This window comes from Schistosoma mansoni, chromosome W, assembly GCF_000237925.1.
Source record: "Schistosoma mansoni strain Puerto Rico chromosome W, complete genome".
Lineage (NCBI taxonomy): Eukaryota > Metazoa > Platyhelminthes > Trematoda > Strigeidida > Schistosomatidae > Schistosoma > Schistosoma mansoni.
Genome location: NC_031502.1, coordinates 46,220,177 through 46,240,503, shown reverse-complemented (window position 1 = coordinate 46,240,503; position 20,327 = coordinate 46,220,177).

Below are 20,327 nucleotides of genomic sequence, written 5' to 3'. Positions count from 1 at the left end.
ATGGTTGTTACTTAAGGCTTTCAAGAGTATAAATGTTTTTATCTTCAAAATGATTTTTTCTATAATTCTCTAAATTTAGCATCTATCTCAAATATCCTCGAAGCAAATGGTATTCTGATCTCTATCTATCTGTGAAAAAAGAAGTATCTTTGAAAGTAAAAGGCATCAATGATAAATATATTAATCTTATTATATCTCTATGCAGTCAATAATGTTATGACATAATCACAGGTAAATAATCTCACAGCAATCCTACTTGACGTACTACGGTTTCAGAAACGAAATGTTTCAAATGCCCTAATTTGACTAAGTTACCATGTTTGTATAATGTTCATTTATTGTGTAGTTGTTTTTTCTTTTTTTATTCTCCTAACCCACTTTTTTTTATAAATCACATTTAAATCAACATTTACTACTTTCGTCAATGTGTCAAATGATGTAAGTGATTATTAATTATTCAAAATATCTATAACTCAACATAGTTGACCTTATATATTAAATTATTATTATATATTCATATTTTTGCCAGTAATCAAGAAGAAATAGTTTACTTCAAAGTTAATGTTTTTTTAAGTACATGAGGATTTTTCAAATATTACGTAATGTGTGATTTGTAATTACATGATTATCTTTCTTGTCCCATGTTGACCATATTTATTCTGATCATAATTTATCTCACAATTTTATTTCACTTATAAACTGATTCAAAATAACATTTCATATTAGTCATCCTAACATTACTTACTTACATCTGTTACCCCGCGTGAAAGAGCATAGGCCGCCCATCAGCATTCTCCATCCAATCCTGTCCTGAACAATCCTTTCCATTCCAGCATTAACGATTTGATTTTATATGATGAACAATTCTGGATTCACATGTTACCATTTTTAATGATGTACTCTGCTTTAAACCTGACCAATTTTATGGATTCATAATTTGGATATGATTTTATTATTATTAGCTTTATTCAATATTATATTTTTGGTACAATATAGAATTCTCAGCATAAAGTACTTCAACAAGTTTCCGTTTCTTACTTCCTCGTCGTTCCTGACGATAAATATTGAGTGATCGCCAGTTAGAAGTTAGCAGCCCAGTCAATCGACATCTGGATAATGTACATTCTTCTCGCTGCATATTGCCAGCAACCACGATATCTCTGATTAGGTCTTCTGTAACCTTTACAGCGAAAGGTCTTACACTTTTCAGAAACGCACCTGAATAGGTGCGATGATGTATTAAAACAAACGAAATTAGATAACTTGTTGAAATATCTAGATGACAGGAACAGGTAGCCCAGATGTTTAAACAGTCCGCCTAATAAGCCTTATAAGAAATTATTGAAAAGCATATTTTTCGCTTATATAATTGTGTTTTATTTTATAATAAACAAACAAATTCTGAAAACAGTACGAAGTGAAATAATTAAGCTTTTTTTAAAAAAAACCAAGTTTATTTTATAATATTTACATTAATTACCACCATAAGTAATGTAATAAAACAAACAAACAAACACAATCTCCTGATTTATTCTTATTATTATCTTCAGTTACTAAGTGTAGCTTTGAGTGATTTAAACATTATGATTCTGATTACATTGATATATTTATTTGCACTTATCTTATTTTCTAGAACAGAATGATTAAAAAATAAACAAAGATATCAACTTTTATTTTTTTGAAAAATTTCAATCCAAAATATCATGGTTAAATTTAAACAATAAATATATATATTTAAACCCCCGCCTTCTCGTGTCGGGGGTGTTGTCTACGAAAGTGAGAAGACGAATTGTGAATGTCCGGAGCTTTAACCGGGTTGATAGACAAGGAAAGTCCACCTAGGGGAGTTGGAAAACCCTGATTCCAAACCAATGGTGCACATGGGCTCCAGTATCCCGGAGAAACAAATGGCGTATGAATCAATCGTTGGTCACCGGCTACCATGGGACTGCATCTCCTTACGATGCTCAACTACCTTGTGGATCAGATCTTTAGGTCAAAGGCTCCAGGTGTGGCCCCCTAAGAAAACCACCTGTTTCGGTTTGGGCACCTGGGCAGTATCATAGCCCTCATACAAATCAAATGAGATTTGTATGCCGCATATATAGCTGCTGCACTTATGTTATTTTCTAGAAAATAATGATTAAAAATAAACAAATATATTACTTTCCCCTTCTTTTATTTTTTTTTGAATTTCAATCCAAAATATCATGGTTAAATTTAAACAATAAATATATATTTATATAATTAAACAGTAAAGTCAATCATGAATATCTCTCATTTTGTTTATCATAGAATAAATTGAATTGAATTTATTTATTAGTTTGACAAAATGATGCATTAAATAAAAGTATTTTTATCATTCATTCTGTTGTCAGTTATATACAAAAACGTTTATTTACATTATACCACTTTTAATAAAGACTTTTTATTTACTCAGTCGATATATATTGCACATTACGTTTATATGATAGGAAAAGATTCACCGTGGAATATCCATTTTATTGCATAGTTAACAAATACACTAAGTAGTTACAACTGAAACTAACAATGTACGACCTCCGTTCAAAAGTTATTTGAAAAGTCGTTCTCTCTCTCCACACACACACAGTCCTTTTATATAATCAAAACCTCATCTAACATTGTATATATTAAATTGTTGTGATTAACAGATGAGTTCTTATTCCACCTCTTGCATCCCATCATTCTCGTGTTGTTAAGTGAATATCATGAATAAAAATGTATGATAACAAGGTTTATTAAGTGTTGGTATATTAAATTCGATTATTTGCACTTTTTATTGCTTAATTACTTGGTCTTTTATTAAAGTTTATAAGTGACCCATATATATATATATATATATAAGGTCAACTAACATATCTAAGCTTTTGTTTCATCTACGTTTAATATACACAATAACATTTTCATCTAACCAATGAATATTAGGAGAAATGGATCATGACGATTGGTTCAATTTTACCATGAGTATAAATTCCATTGAATTAGTTGAAGTTTAGATTAGAATTAGAGGATTTAGTGCTGTACTTACCGAGTAATTTGAAGTTCTTGGATTTATTTATGTGTAGGATGTTAAGTGATTGGACGAAAAATGAAGTCAAACAATTGTTTACTGATCCACATTTTTCAATACATTTCTAAATTATATCAGCTTGTCTTCAAACAATAGTCAACTTTGATGAAGAAAGTTAGGGAATTTTTAATCTGTGCAAACAATCTCATTGAATTCTCAGTTATTTATCAAAAAAATAACATAATAACCCGAAACTCAGTGGATTCTCTTTCAAACTCATCAACTTTGTTTTAAAATCCTTCGTAGATTGTGACATATTCAACTATCGTGCCGTCTTGATTGGTTGACATTTCATCCGAAAACGGTTCAACTTTTAATAAATAAAAGGCTGCTAGCGATATATTTGATGTAATCTTTCAATAGATAACGTTGATATATATAAAAGTGTTATACAATAGACTTTCTCATTGAAGTCTTACTGGTGATAAAAGGTATTTTGTGGGTGTTGTGACTCAGTATTAATCGGATTGTGACCTAACTGTAATTTGGATTTCGACTATTATGCTCCATATTCAGTGGGTTTATATGATATTCAAGAAAAACGTTGATGGATAAACTAAATAATAACTAGAAATGTATTTTAACATAAATTATTGTTTCTAGCTGTGGAGTGGATAGGTATCTGTATGAGTTCAAGGGATCTTGGAAATAAGCAAAAGATGATAAAGAGACCAAAAAAAGATTCTTAATTCATCTCTGAGGCTGAGCGATTCTGATAAAACAACGTAATTAGTTTATTGATTTTCCATCTAAGCGATATGAATTACTCACTGGAATTACTAAATTCACAAATCTGATTTTATTGTTGGTATTAAAAGTTTAAATAATAAGTTTACCTGATTTCTTGAATAGGTTACAAAATTTTAGTAGAAACAGATTCAACAATTCAATGCCTAATATGCTCATTGGTTAGTGAAGAGATTGAGATTTCAACTTTAATAAAAGACATATTTGTATAATACTGTCAATTTAAAGAGTAGAACGAAAAAAGGTCTTATAAAGTTTACTGATTTATGGGTCAGTTGTATATCTTAATAAAAGATCAACTTCAAGTAATTAAGCAATACAAAGTGCATACAATCGAGTTTAATATACTAACACTTAATAAACCTTGTTATCATACATCTATATTCATGATACCCATTTGAAAACACGGGACTAGTGGGATGGAAGACGTGGAATAGGAACTCCTTTGTTAATCACAACAATTTAGTATATACAATGTTAGATGAGGTTTTGATTATATAAAAGGACTGTGTGTGTGTGTGGAGAGAGAACAATTTTTCAAATTACTTCTGAACGGAAAGCATCCACTTAGTAGATTGTGCATTGTTAGTTTCGGTTGTAACTAGTGAGTGTATTTGTTAAATATGCAATAAAATGGATATTCCATGGCAAATCTTTTCCCATCATGTAACCTTAAATTGCAATATGTATAGACTGAGTAAGTAGAAAGCTATTGATTACGTTTATTTATTCTATATCTTACTGAAATTTGATCTTCCATTTAACATCTAAAGATTACTGATATTCTTACTACATATTCCTAATGTAACTGGACACTCATTTTCTTTCTTAACGTAAATCCGGAAAATTTCTTCTTCATCATTTAAATCTTAATCAACAGTATTTTAGTTTTTGTTTTTATTATTTCCATTCCTTGATAATCTAACTCATGTTCAGAAATTTTGTTTATATAAAGCATTCTGCTTAAAGTATTCTTTTTTTCCCACAAACAAATAACTTCCTTATCAGTCTTTCCTATTACTAATGCTTTATATTATAATACTGATAAAAATGATGAAAAAACACAAAATAACAACATTTGCAGAAGTAATAAGATGACATTCTAAGTAGAACTGTTATGACAGACTATCTGTTTGTGCATCCATATGTAAGCAGATATGCTGAAATCTACTGTGCACATGCATGTGTGTGTGTATTTGTTTATACAAGCTAAGCCAATTTCAGTTTGTTCCCCTACTTTGAAAGAAAGATTTTTTTGTTGGATGAAGAAACAAATTTAGCAAATGTCAACATTACTGAAACTATCAAGGATAAATGAGCATCTCTTTTATCCTGTCTTTTTCGTTTTCATCTATAAAGTTTTAAGAGATATGCAAATATATATATATATATATATATATATATATATATATATGAGATCGCTTTGAGAAGCTTTACATAATAAACTTGCTCCTCCCTTTATCTACAAATCACTGAATATAATTATCGTGGAAACAATTAAAGATATGCATGGATGTGTATAATGAGATAACTGAGAGATCAATCCAAACACTGTACAGCAAACGCATACACACGTATTGATGTCTAATCAGTTATCAATTCTTTTAGCGAGTTTTAACACTCATCTTTCCTTATCTTTTCCTTCCGATTCAGACAAGAGATTAGAAACAATAACGTATATAATAAGACGTGTTTTGTTATATTTTTGCAATCTTTCGTTTTACGTAAATTTTGAAGGAAATGAGGAACATTAACAGACACAAATGTACAGCTATATCCGCTTACTATCTAAATTAAGCTAAATTATCTTTAATATGTTCTTTATTGTCTGAAGCATTTTCGACTATATACTAGAAAAACATGTACTCAACTTGTCTTAATATTAGTCAAGCTATCACAATCAATTTCGGTGTAAGCGTTCAGTGGAAATTTGTTTTATTTGTTAATGGTACTCGTCACAGATTTGTTTTACTTCAGCTGCCATTAAAAACAGAGATAATTAGACAACTGTCTAGTCTTAATATGGAACTCCTCTATGTACACCGAACCCAAAGTCACACTGTTTCATGGCAAGCACTTAACTATTAAATTACGGGATTCCCAAGAAACGGAGCATATTCCTAAAATCAATCGGCTCTCGATCCTGTTAACGATTGTTGAATAAGGACTGTTGTAGTCCTGGTGAGTAGAAACTTCTCATGTCATGACTTCCCATTAGAATTTCATGAAAGCATCTAGAAGTCCTAGGATGTGGCCCTGGTGAAGTTATGGGTCAGTCCTGCTCAGAGATCTCAATCTAGGAAGGAAAGGTTGTCCAGTGCGACGTGGTTCTGAATAGACTTCTAGCTGAGGTTAATGTGCCACAAAATTAGAAGTAAATATTGAACACTAGAAGAAAAAGTAAATGTCATTATTTAGATAAAAAATGAGTAAAATCAGGATACGCTGTTAACTTATTACTATCTGACCTGACAGGCTGGGTCTATTAACAGACATTTTTATTAAAGGTTTGGCGATTTGATGTATGTATAGGTGGCAGTAAATATCCAATAGCTATAATTCGTAGTGTAAACTATGAGCAGGTTGTATTTCGTTAGTTAGAGCACAGTTTAGCATATATTAAATGATAAATATATTTGTAGGGTCATTAGAACTAAACAACTGACTGTAGACAGATTATTACGACCCACAACACTTCCCTATGCTTTATGACCTTAACGAAGTGACGGTCTATATTTTTCGTACATAGTGTCGAAAACTACAGTATTTATTTTACCCCAGTTTCTATTCCTACTACATGTTCTTACCATTTGGATTCTCAATTATTTGTTAGGCTGCAAAGTAATGTTTTTTTTTATTTTAAATATTTGGACACTATTATTCTATTCACTAACTTTTTGGATATGAAAATAGACAGTTTGTATAACTGAGTATGAAGACATTCAGTAACCTTATATACCAATGTTGACGAATGTTTTCTAAAGTAATAACTGTACTGTCAGTATCATAAAACTCACTAAATTTGTTAGCAATAATACTTCTCATAAATAATATATTTTGTTTCCATTTATATGTCCAGCATATTCATCATATACAGTCGTTTTCCTTTATTTAAAAACTTTTGTATTTCCGTTATTGTTAGTCAGGTCTTTTTAGTGTTAGTCTGTATTTACATTTTCATCTATATGTACCTGAATCACAATCGTGGTGTTAGCAGCAACATTAGTATGAAGTACTTATCTTTTCAAAATCGAGTAAATCATTACCTAATCTATTGAATCATATAAACAACTAGTTTGTCAAATGAATGTGATATTTAATAATACATCCTAATATCTGTAATTATCCATTGTTGGCTTTGTGAGCGAATGCTAAATGGATAGAAATACCTAGCATTTTGGTCACTATACAAAATGTGACCAATCTGTGAATACAAATAATGTCAAGATATCTGTTTAAAAAAGCATGGGCTTCTTAAAATGATGACACGATATTGATCGTGTGGATAAGACTAGGACGTTTGAAGCAATAATTAATGGACTTGAATTTGAATGTGGACATTAACACTAAGATGTAGACACAAACAACTGATGGTTTTCATATACAAAAGGCCCTCTTAACTAGACAGTTTAGTTTCTTTGAAATGTTTAACTCTTACTAGTACATTTAAGAAAAGAACTACTAAAATCACAGATAAATCACTATAATACACATATGAATTATTCATATATACACTTACAAATCAGACTTATTCACGTTCCGTTGAATAATTACAACGTAAACCAATTCAAATAATCATAGAAGAAAACTTCTTGTCCAATAATAACTATACCAATACTATTGACAATATAATTTTCTTAATTAAAATTAACTAATTATAAAAAAAAATCAGAAGTCCCATTTAAAAGAAACTAAATGATTGATTTGAATTATTCGCTTTTTTTTGTTTTATTTCTTTAATCGAATACTATACTTTATGTTATTGTATTTACGTTTCTTTATAAATGATTGAATCGTTTAATTCAGTCATCAATCTATGAAAAAACAAATTGAAAGAAAGTGAAACTAAATGAAGATGGAGTGGGGAGATACAGAAGGAGAGGAAGAAGAAGGTGGACGATTAGAATTTAGAAAACAAAAAAAGATTAATTGGTTGTTCCTTTCTTTGAAAACTTTCCTATATAACCCTATATCAAGTTATTGTTTTTTTTTAATAAAAACCAAATATCTATTCTATAGTTCTAGTTTTGTATTCAATTTGTTCTGCCTTAAAAATGAGCGCTTTATTTTATTACATTAATTTTAAATAATTTTAAACAATAAAGAGTATTTTATAGGGATTGTACATACAGTACATTATTATATACAAATAAATAAGGATTGTATAAAGTCTATTGAAATATATATATAACAAGGATGTGATTAGATGTAAACAATGTTTATGATTATGAATATATAGAATTTGAAAAGATTAATTTCGTACCTATATGATAACAATCGGATCTGTTCAATTTAATTGATTGAAACAAATAATGTCAATTTTACAAGTTGATATATATATATATGCTGGATGTAATTATTAGGTTCTGAAAGGAATTAAATGATTAAAATCTTCACTGAACATTCGTTTGTGAATAGATTGTTGCAGATGACTAAAGAAGTATGACATCAAGAGCGATTGCCCTATTGTTGTACTGTAGTATAATTTCTATAATATCAACTATATGAGCATCGTATTATCGATCGTTTATGATCTTTCATGTCTTTTTTTTGTAATGTACTTTTGAGGTCATCGTTGTATATAACATAATGTATAATAGTTTCATACATTCCTCATCAACAAATCATTTCAGTTCATTAGATAAGTTAACGGTTATCAGGTATACCACTAAAATTGCCGATTTATCTATTATATCTCTTAGCTTATTACTCTTATTTCTATTAACCATGAACAAGATACTAATTACAATTCTTTATAATACAATTCGAAGAGAAACAGAATGAACTAAAGTTTAACTATTAGTCAAATATAACACAGTTCATGAAAATTAACTTGGTTTCGCAAGACAGTTAACCATTTTTTCTACATGAAATTAGGTTTACTTAACTTTCAATCTGTCAATAGTGGTAATGAGTACAATTGATTTGTATTGGTTGTTTTAAATCTTTCAATTGATATTTAATACTTCGAATGATCAGTCACATTTTGGCATATGTGTATACTATGCGGATTTCATCGATTTTGTCATTAAGTCACAAATATTATGAGCAGAGATGGATTGTGGCTAGCAGTGGAATCCGGAAAGCGCGTTCCGTCCTATTTGGAACTCATAAAATGAATGTAATTGTATCCCAGAGTTGATGTTCACTCTGGAATTCGAACCTAGTATCGTTCGCTTGAGACACTATCATGTTTATTTATTGTGCATTTGCTGATCTGTGTGTACTATTGAGCAGTTTTAAACTAACATAAAACAGTTCCCAGGCTTTGGTTGCTTACAAATATCTTCTCAGCTAGTTTAAAAATTCGCGAATAATCATGAAAAAATACCTACTTCCATCCGACATTTTAACTGTAAATATTTATTTCATAAAAAGTCATATTCAGATGTCAAAATAGACACTTAGTTCATTCGATATATTTGTTTATCTTATTATTATTACGGCATACAATGATAATCCATGAATATATTCTGTTCCTCCGAATTTGTTGGTCAAAACATCCTATCCATCTAAAATAAATAATATGAATATAAACCACTGATATGAACAGAGGAATCCCTAAGTTAGCATGTACCTATCTTTCAATATATATATATATATGTCCTTTTTCAGGGTGATTTAAGCAAGTACCACCCTGAATATTTTATCTTGCCGTCAAAAATAGTGTTTAAAGGTAATTTGATACTTTTCTGTTTAGAAATTTATTTTTATTAGGTTGATATATTACTTAAAATATGATGGTTTTATTAATTCCAACGGATAGTTCATACTGTTCTTTCTTTCTTCACAATAATGAATTATGCGTTGAGTATAAGAAAAAATAAAATGTATAAAGTTCCCATCACTTTTTAAATAAGAAAACCAGTATATTCAGGTGAAAAAGATATTTAATGCCGGCTCAGTGGTCTATTGGTTAAGTGCTCTGGCGCGAGACTGCTAGGTCCTGGGTTCGAATCCTACGAGGCGGTATCGTGGATGCGCACTGCCGAAGAGTCCCACAATAGGAAGAAATGTCCGTCCAGTGCTTCCAGGTTTTCCCTGATGGTCTAGCTTCAATTGACTCATGATCTTAACTATATAAAATAACTAAAATCCCCACGAAACTCCCCTCTGATATTTAATAACCACTGATATTTACTAACTTAGATGAATATTTCAATAATATCATATCTATCAAAGTATTTAAAAGTATTGATTTCGTTTCTTTGTAAGGTATAAGTTGATTACTATTAAGATTAAGTAAGCTATGAGAGAATAATTATTCAATTCTAATTGATTTTCCCTGAACCTCTAACTGATATTAACTGGTCCTGAAAATTGCCTCTCAGAGTCAGTATAATTCTTCACTTGACTTACAGGTGCCTTAAACTTTCTACGTTGTGTAGTCTTTGAATACGAGGATTCCATAGTCGTTCCGGACAACATTATCAAGGCCGAATTCTTGTAGAGCAAAGCGTTTTAGTTATTTAAGCGAAAATGATAATCAACTGAAATAGAAAGACAAATAAAAATAACTAGAATCACAAAACCAACCAATCGTAAACAAAGCCATCAAACTGGAGTGATTTAACATTTGTGAAATAACTAAATAGCTCACTTCTAAATGAATTAGCTTATAGTGACGTCCAGAATGACAATAAGTGACAATTAAATCATATCGCTATGAATACAAAACACCATCATAAGCATCTAATTAAGGCAAGAATCCTACACATCGTTTCAAAAAGTCACAACATATATTCGGGATATTGTCACTTCTGAGCTAAGAACATAAACATGTATTTTCTCATTTTTACTAGAATCTTCATAGTTTTATTCGAGAACTGATCTTAGCTAGACAACCAATGGAAGCCAGAAATCACTGAACATCTGTCTCCTTTCAGTACTATTCAGGAGTGCTCATTCATGACTGCTTCAAGGATAGAACCTATAACCTTCGGTCTGACGCATGAATGCTTAACCGTTAGATCGCTAAACCAGCATTCAATGGTGAAAGTGTCAAACTTCGAACAATTTACCATACTGTGCCACAATTTTTTTATTTCCTGCGGTTGATATCTATCTCAATTCCACTTCCTGTTTGGACACAATATATCAAAATGTTTTTCCTTCACTCTTTGAAGAGACGAATTTCAAATACCAATTTCAACTAATATCTTTCATTTACAGTAATACAATAAACCTTAGTTTAATATTAAAATCTTATGATGTTCCGTTTTGTTTTGTTTTTTATATTTTGTCACAACAAAATAAATTTAACACATTTTTAATCCAGATTTTCTATTCGTATGAATTAATTAGGATTTTTTTATTCCAGTCTATAGTTTGCATGTTAAAAAGAGATACTTGTAAAATTTCAAAGAAGTTGTAAATCTTTTTATCCATTATCCCTTTTTATAAAGGAATTTAATCCTACCACATGACTGATGTATATTTTAAAAAAATTAAGTTGTATCTTATAATAATCATTAGTTGCTAGGTTTCAACTTACTAGACCTAGTAAGATATATCTCAATATGAAGACTTTTTATACAGAATTAGGATAAAGTGAAGTATTAATATATATTTTCATATGGTAAATGATGATAATTGACTAAAATATTCGAAAACCTTCAAAGAATATACATTTGTGCAGATTTATTGTCATGCTATGTTTACTTATTGTATAGCTTTTGAACCAATGTTTGAATTTGTGCTCACATGTAAATACCATTTGAATATATCATTCTGTTTTCATAGATTGCCTAAATAAATCTGGATAAAAAGTAACTAGAAATGTACTAACTTTAGAAATGTAGGATATACAAAGTAGCATATTATATGAACGGTTATTAAATAAAATAGAGACTATAAGGAACACTGTTTCCTTTTCATAGACATAAATACAATGTACAATTATAATGACTATCATGATTAGGTTGAAGACAATTTTTCTAGACTCAAATTAAAACTTTTGACTTGAATATGCCTTATAGTCCTAGGTAATTAAGATTCATGGACTTCGACTTTTATGACCGAATTGACCATTTAAATTACTAAGTCAGTCATTACACATGTGGATTAACATATAGTGTTTGTGAAGAATGGTTGATATATTCCTTCAAAAGCTGAATAAAATGTATAAATGGTTAATATCAGAAGGGCTTTTGTGGATAATATAGTAATTTTAATAGTTGAAATCATGAGTCAATTGAAGCTAGACCACCATGTAAAACCTGGAAGTACTGGACGGCCATTTCGTCCTATTGTGGGACTCCTCAGCAGTGCGCATCCACGATCCCGCCTCACGAGATTCAAACCCAGGACTTATCACTCTCGCACGCGAGCGCTTAACCTCTAGACCGCTGAGATAGCCGGCATCCAACAGTGTTAATGTCTAACTTCAACCCATCCACGAAATTGACCGACACATCCACCATTGTCTTCAGTGAGTTACTACCTCACAACAGACCCAGTTGAACACCACTGGTCACTGCTTCTCACTAGAACTCCAGGAAATACCTCTTGAAGTCAGTCACTAGTGAGCATATGTTGATTAATATCAGAAGAGGTTTTGTGAATATTATAGTAATTTTAATAGTTGAGATCATGAGTCAATGGTTGTTGTTAGCATCTTTTCTACCTATATCGACATTCGATTATAAGTAATTGTAAAACTGTTTTCTCCACATACCGGGAGTAATGTAGTATTCAGCGATGGCACTGAGTGAAATTTAATTTAACAATATGCGTCTCTAAATTTCAGCATAGCAGTCCTATCATGTTATAGTTTTCTTTTATAAACTTGTTTATTTTTATACTTTAATTCATGGAATGATTTTTGCTAGACAACCACTGAATACCAGAAACCATGGCACAGCTATTTCGTTTTGGTATGGGACTCCTTAGGAGTACGCATCCACTGTCCCCTCACACAAGACCTAACTTGGATACCTTCGGTCATAAGGAGAAAGTCTAATTTCTAGACCACGGAGCTGGGACCGAATGACTTATTTGTCGAACTTGGATCCATTCACGATACTATGTCATAATTTCTTCAAACATATATACAGTTTATGCATGCATCTAATATTCTGTAAATAATTGTTCAAATAAAACAGAACAAAATGTTCCTCGGTAAAATTAGTCTGTCTGAACATTTTTAAAGAAGCAGACTTGAAAATCAAGGTAATGTCAATCAAACTATTTCAAAAGTGGATGCATTTCACTTTGTACATTCAACAAATATTGGTTTAGATTTCTTTTAAACCACTTGGTAGAAAAAAATGTATATATTTGTAATCCAGTTAAGTATCATACACAGAGAGACAGGGCATAAGTTTAGGATCAGTGAGTATGTTTTTATTTAGATACAATGTTCAGGGATTTAATTTTATATGTTTATTTTGAATTCAAATTATCTAACTTTCTTTACATACATCACCCACCATAACATATTTCTAGAAATTTCAAATAATGTCATTTTTCAGGTGTACATTAAGACTTAAAAAGAAAGGGAGAAAAAGTAGTCTTAAACCTAAACAGGAACTGACTACCCGAAACTCTCGATAGTTTTGCTTTTAAAAAACTTCATACCTAGTATTCTTGTCATATCCATCCAAAATTTACAAACGCTTATTAGCATTTTATTCAAATAATCAAGTGAATTAGTTAAAACTGTCTGCTTGATGAGGAAACAAATTGAAGCCATCTGATGGTAATTTTGTTGACACTTGACAATACCATGTATGGACTTTTAAAATCTCAGTGCTAATCTGATTGATGGAAAACAGTAACACTGTGTTCTAGGTCAGGTGAGATTAATTATGAGCTGGTAGCTTGCTTTTATTGTTGTATCAAACATCATTATGATTGATCGTTTAGTTTTCTACTCCCTCATATCACATAAAGTGCGTACAGACTGAGTAAGAAATATATTTTTTTTTAGAAAACATTGATCTATAGCAGTTTTGTTTTGTCGGTATAACAAATTTATAACTCTATGAAATAACTTATAAGTTATTCAGTCAGTCAACCATCCGCAGATAACTTATTCTAGTATTCTATTTGAATATAATTCTTATTGTCTGGTAAACTCTAATTAACTTGCCGGATAAAAAGATGTGGCTCATAAAGCCAAATCTTCTAATGGATTTTGCTTTGATTTCCTGAAAGTACTTATATATTATAACTCTAGAAGCAATGGTTGAAATAGAATAAAATAACATAAATGACCTGGGTATATAAAAACAGCAAACATAATGTCTTCATTAAAGAATCTGAATAAAAAAAATTGCCATTACTTATAGGCGCTTAAGTAAGAATAAATTTTAATAAAAATTTGTTTTGGAGTGTAAAAAGACGGTACGTTAAACTGTTAAAAAAAAAAATAATTTTTAGTAGTTACCTAGGTAATGATTTATATACTTGAGACTTCATCATCTAACCGTTAGCTTGCCTATTTCTGTAACCTGTTGGTACTGTTTATGGTTTGTCAGTCATTTTAGACGCTGTTTATTCCAGTGTTATTATTCAAAGCTCCATGGAACGATCAGCTCAACAATTGTTGCTGACGTATGCAACAATTAAAGCAGTTTACTTTATGTTAAGTACAAAACACCATAGAGCTACCTTTTTAGTGCGTTATGAAGCCACAAACCCTTATAAACTCACCTGGTACTGAGAATAAGTACCTTAACCCCGGAGTAATAGTATATGTTCCCAGCACATTTGAAGAAAAAGTATGATTATTAGTGCCATCTTTTAGAATACATATTACATTCATACAGTATCTCACTACTGTGAAGTTCATGGTACGGATCAATGAAACAAGCATTTTAACACGGTACAATTTATTAGTCGATTCCTAAAACCTTGGACCTCACTATACGGGACGGAACATATTTGTGAAGTGAAATACAATGGATCTACCATATTTGAAGTTTGTGGTCGATTCACTAAAAATTATGTGGTGTTTGCATGAACCAATGACTCTTTTGTATTGATGACTGTTTTGTATTTGAAATCCAAATACAGTACATTCGATCGGGCATATCTAATACTTCTTGGTTAAATTGTGTTATTGCTGGGATTACTAGCTTATACTATAATTCAAATACTCCAAAACAGTACATTGTCGTCGCGATGGAGCCTGTGTTGGAACGGTTGGACATACATTCAAATTTTAATGCTTTTGAGGATTACATGGAGAGGTCCGAAATCCGGGCTATGACCAAGAGAGATATTCAGGATTTTAATATTGTGGCTCGTTTCCTTACGTTTATCGGAAAAAAAGCATACAGCTTAATAAAGACTTTGGCATTTCCAGACAAACCGAATTCACTCCCTTATGCAACTCTCAAGCAACTACTACTGGACCATCTGAACTGCACAAATGTCGGATGCAGTAGAGGAGAAAAGATTCAAAAAATAATTCATCAGGACACCGGGAATTACACTACTTTACTACGTCGTCCCGGTCCAATGCGTAATCAAGGTTATTCAGATAACAACTAATTAAGTTACGAAACAGTTCACGAAGATGGTAAATGCTTGTTCTGTAGCATGTGTAGTGACCTGCTTTTCTCAACAAGAACGCGATTGGTATAATGGAAATAATTATGATTATAACCAATTGTACCAATGATTGTTTTACTGTTCTCGTTGTTGTTTAACTGTATCAAAATCACTTCTCGTTTCGCTGTCCACCTTGTTCGTTTGAACATTCTTACGCTCTACTCTTATTGCCCGTACTCGTTGGCACGTCTCAGTATTCTTTCGATACCACGAGATCACCAATAAATATACTTTATCTGAACCAGTTACAGCCTTCTGGTTTACGAGCTATCAAAGGAACCAAGTCGATTTTGGGCGTATAATCTTACTGTAGTGGTGATCATAGTCAATCAAGACTCGACGCCGTCTAAACATGTTTCACCCATGTAGTTCATGTGTTTTTCGTAATTCTGAATGCTTTAAATGTGGTAAAACTGGACACATTCAGTCAGTTCGTAATACCATGGTTCATTTTGCTGAAACTAATGCTAAAATGTGTGATTGTGATCCTACCAAGTTGGATGTTTCTAATGATCACTTATATTTATCCAAAACTTCGAGAAGCGGTATAACGTCACAGAGCAGTCCAGAGTTGAACGAAGCCCAGAATCAATGTGAGACAAATGTTTCCAATCAACCAACTTCTTGCCAGATTTCTCGTGTTACTGTACCAGATGTGGTTGGCATATTGATTCACATATTTCTGATGAAATTTCTTACAACTCTGAGAATAATATGTTGAATGAGTCGAATTATGAACAAAAACCGGATTCAGTTTTGGCAGATGCTGTTTTTCTAATGTTTCATTATTCTCTAATGAAACTCTTGGTAAATTTGATGAAAATATTTCAAAAGAATCAAATCCTGATGTCATATCATACATTATTTATCCTCATGATGCATTTGCTTCTTGTGGAAAACTTATTTAATGCGAATCACGAGTACTAAGTGGGCTAGGTTTTCATTACAATTCGGATAACTTCATGTCAACTGTTGCTTATACTTATCATAAAATCACTTCTAGTGAATACTCTAGTTAATATGTGAAATATTTTTTCAATCAAGACACATTATTCATAACCTGAGGATAAGAAGATCCAACATTGTTTCGTGGGGGAGGATAGTGTTGGAAAGTCTATGATACAAATTCTAAATATCAGGGGTTTTACTACACAACTGACATGATGATTGTATACAATTCCAGGAATCAGGTGGGTCTGTTCCCATTTCGGTTGATAATTCTAATACTAACGAGTGCACTCTCGATAATACGGAGTCTATATTCAATACACAGATGTAAGATGAACTTAAGAAGAAGACATACAATCAATTACAGACACTTACACTCCAATTTCAGCTGTGCCGGATGTGGTGTTTGAATGAACCAATGACTCCTTTGTATTGATGACTGTTTTGATTTTGTAATACAAATACAGTACATTCGTTCGTGCATATCTAATACTTCTTGATTAAATTGCATTATTGCTTGGATTACTAGCTTATACTATAATTCAAATACTCCTAAACATTACAAATTATCTGTTTGAATGTTGATGTACTCTATCTCTTTCCTTGGTGACTTCAAACAATTTATGGTGAGAAAGGGTTGAAATGAGACACTCTTGTAACATTTCATTAACATTAAACTCTAAATAAATGGTCCCTCAAGCTGGCCTGCCTAAATTTTAACGAAGAACTTTGAACAAATCGAGAAAAAATAGTGAAGGTTAATAAAAGTCCGCCCTGTAAAAACATTTAGATCGCGTGGCACAGTGTTAATTGTGTTTACTTTTTTCGCCAGCATTATTTCTCCTGTTCATCAAATATTCTTAGGAAGCGCCGCGCCATAATCTCCACGATAAGCCAAGTGTTTTGAATAAAATGAAGAAAAATGGTAAATTATGAAAGCCTAGTTTGTAACTTGCAAATTTTAGTCGTATTTTCAACTATTCTATATTTACTATAAATCAAGAGCAATTATTGAATTAAATTTTTGTTGCCAAGATATTTAGCTCGGCATATTTTTCATTTTTCGTTCATAATTTTGTGGTTCGATTATTCATAGATCTATTTATGTACGCGTTTGAGTTAGGAAGATCAAATATCGAGTTTTTCTATGTTTATTTTTTCTCGACGCCTGTCAATCAGTCACATAGTTAGTCAAGGATAGTGTAGGTCTACCCTCTTTGTCTTCAAGATTGATCAGTCATGAATTGGAACTCACGCACTGCAGTTTCGATGTTATGTTAGGTAACCTGGTAAATAAACCAGTTCCGAGTTAACTATTCTTAAGTATCCAAAAACATACTGCTGCGGAAATAAAAAGTTTACAACAGCCGATAAGGACAGACAATGACTTGATTTTTATTCGATATCATACAAATTAGTTTTTCACCTCAGGGCGACCCCTCCCCCCCCCCGAATTATTAGATCAGGTCCAATGGTTTAATGGCATAGATAGGTTCATTGATGACAAACATATTCCTAATACTAACAAAGCCACAATAAGACATGAAAACGGTCAGCATACATTCGCTCTCCACTGTAAGAACTTGGGACAGTCAAAATTGAGTTCCATAGTATGCTCAAAATGGAAGCTGTTCTACCAGCCACCACTATTATACATAGTTACGGAAGGACGAAGAACTGTAGCAATTGTAGAGCACCAAAAAAAACAAACGTATGCAGGTAGATGCTCAATACTCGGCATGCAACGAGCTATTATATCCTCCAAAACTGACCGTAGAGGAGTGTATTATACCAAAAGGTACAGTCAGAACACATATCTGTCTATTCCTTTGTGAACCAGGCCGTGACTATCAAATTCACCATTCTTATTTGTCCAATTATTTTGTAGTAGGGTCGAGTTGGGGTGTTCTTATCGAGACCAGCCGGTCACTACAATTTTGTCACCATGTATTCAAATAAGTTTCTTATTGTACATGTGGGTTCTTTGCTTGTTTGTATCTGCCTATACACTATCTTGTTTTATTGATTGTCCTTCTCTTAACGTATCTGTATTTTATGCATTTTCTATCCCTGTACATAAGATGGTTCATATTCAAGTGTTGTGAAAAGTCTGCAACTTTTCTCCTACTTGAACTTGACTCTTATTGTCTGTCTATTTAAACAAACGTCCGAGATACGAGCTCATAGATTAAGTTCATTTCCGATTAATTTAACTTTGTTAATAACATTGGGAATCCGTCAACCAATATACACTCATATGAGCGGGATACGTTTCGCACTAACAAGTGTGCTTTGTCATCTGAGGTAGTCACATAAAATTTGTAAAAGCTTATTGTCACATCCCATAACTCCAGAAAACATTGTCAACACTGTAGTGAATGTAAGATTTGGAGTCTATCAACTTTTGTCCGTCAAACTAGAAGTCGTTTGAGCCGCAAAGACACTTCAGCTACTATTGACCAGGTTGACTGTGATAAATCCTCTGTTTATAATATACAGATGACATACTGGAGGCTTAAACAAAATCTGGTCGACATATATGACACTTCGTAAAACTATCTGGTGGATTGTGGAAACATGGCGAAGCAATTATTCCTCAAAAATACAGATCCAACAAGAAAATCACTATCATTTCGAAAGCACACAGTGGAAGTTCAGAGCAACACACCGGTTAAATCGGAGTTTATAGCAATCCGAAACTACCAACTACCAGATTCGTCGAAGGAGTCTCTTTGATTTCTTGAATTAGTAAGTTGTGACAAACGACTTACCGGCCAATGGTCTCGACGGACGGATTTGATGACGTTTCGTGCCCTGAGCCATATGCTTTGGTCACGAAGCTTTCATCCTTATTCTGAACGACATCAGCAAAAACTTCAGGTGAAAGTGAAGTGCCCGAAGCTCTCCACATATGGCTCACAACTAGTCCTGTAGACCTCGATCTCGATTGGTTATTGTTAATCATTAACCTGCCATTTTCTACCTCTTTATTTTGGTTGTAATTCCTATTGATTTGACTTTTGATTTCATATTGGTCCGTAATTTTTCTGATTGATCGATAATTTAGATCGATTTCAATGTGTTTGTTGGTAGCTGATTGACCTGAGTGACAAGCATTTACAAATGCTCTGACGTTTTTAGAATTGCCCCTATTCGGGATCTCAACATTTTCCCGGCCAAATGTGTTTCCATAGTTGTCCACATCTATACTGACTCGTACTATCATGATAGTCAATGGTTGCTGATAAGGACTTCTGAAGAATACATTTGATCTTGGAAGATAACAATATGGAAAGAAAAGGGTTGAATAAAATGACCGAATTCGCCTGTCCGTGCCGCCTTCTAAAAGTATTTCTCACCTTGATAAAGTGTTAAATGATGAATGTAAATCTTTGCGCTTATCGTATGTTCTGCTTTAGGGATCACGTGGTTGTGGACCAAAACCACTACAAGGAACTACTTTACGTTCATTGATCTTTGTGAGTATTACCAATGATCTCAAAGACGCCACATGTATTGTAGTTTGAAAACACTTTACCAGCAACACCTATAATTTAATCGTCCCCACCTATTGAAATCAAAAGTACGAAGCGAGGAGGGTGGAAGATATATTTGGTAGGTTATCAATTTATCGAGAAGTGGCTAATCCAAACTGGCTGGTGATCGGGGGAGAAGTTGAGCACGGCGTCCTCACTCGTGATCTGGTGCGGATGCATGACCGAGCGCCTTCAGCTTGGTGAGTCCACTGAAACTAATGTGGTCA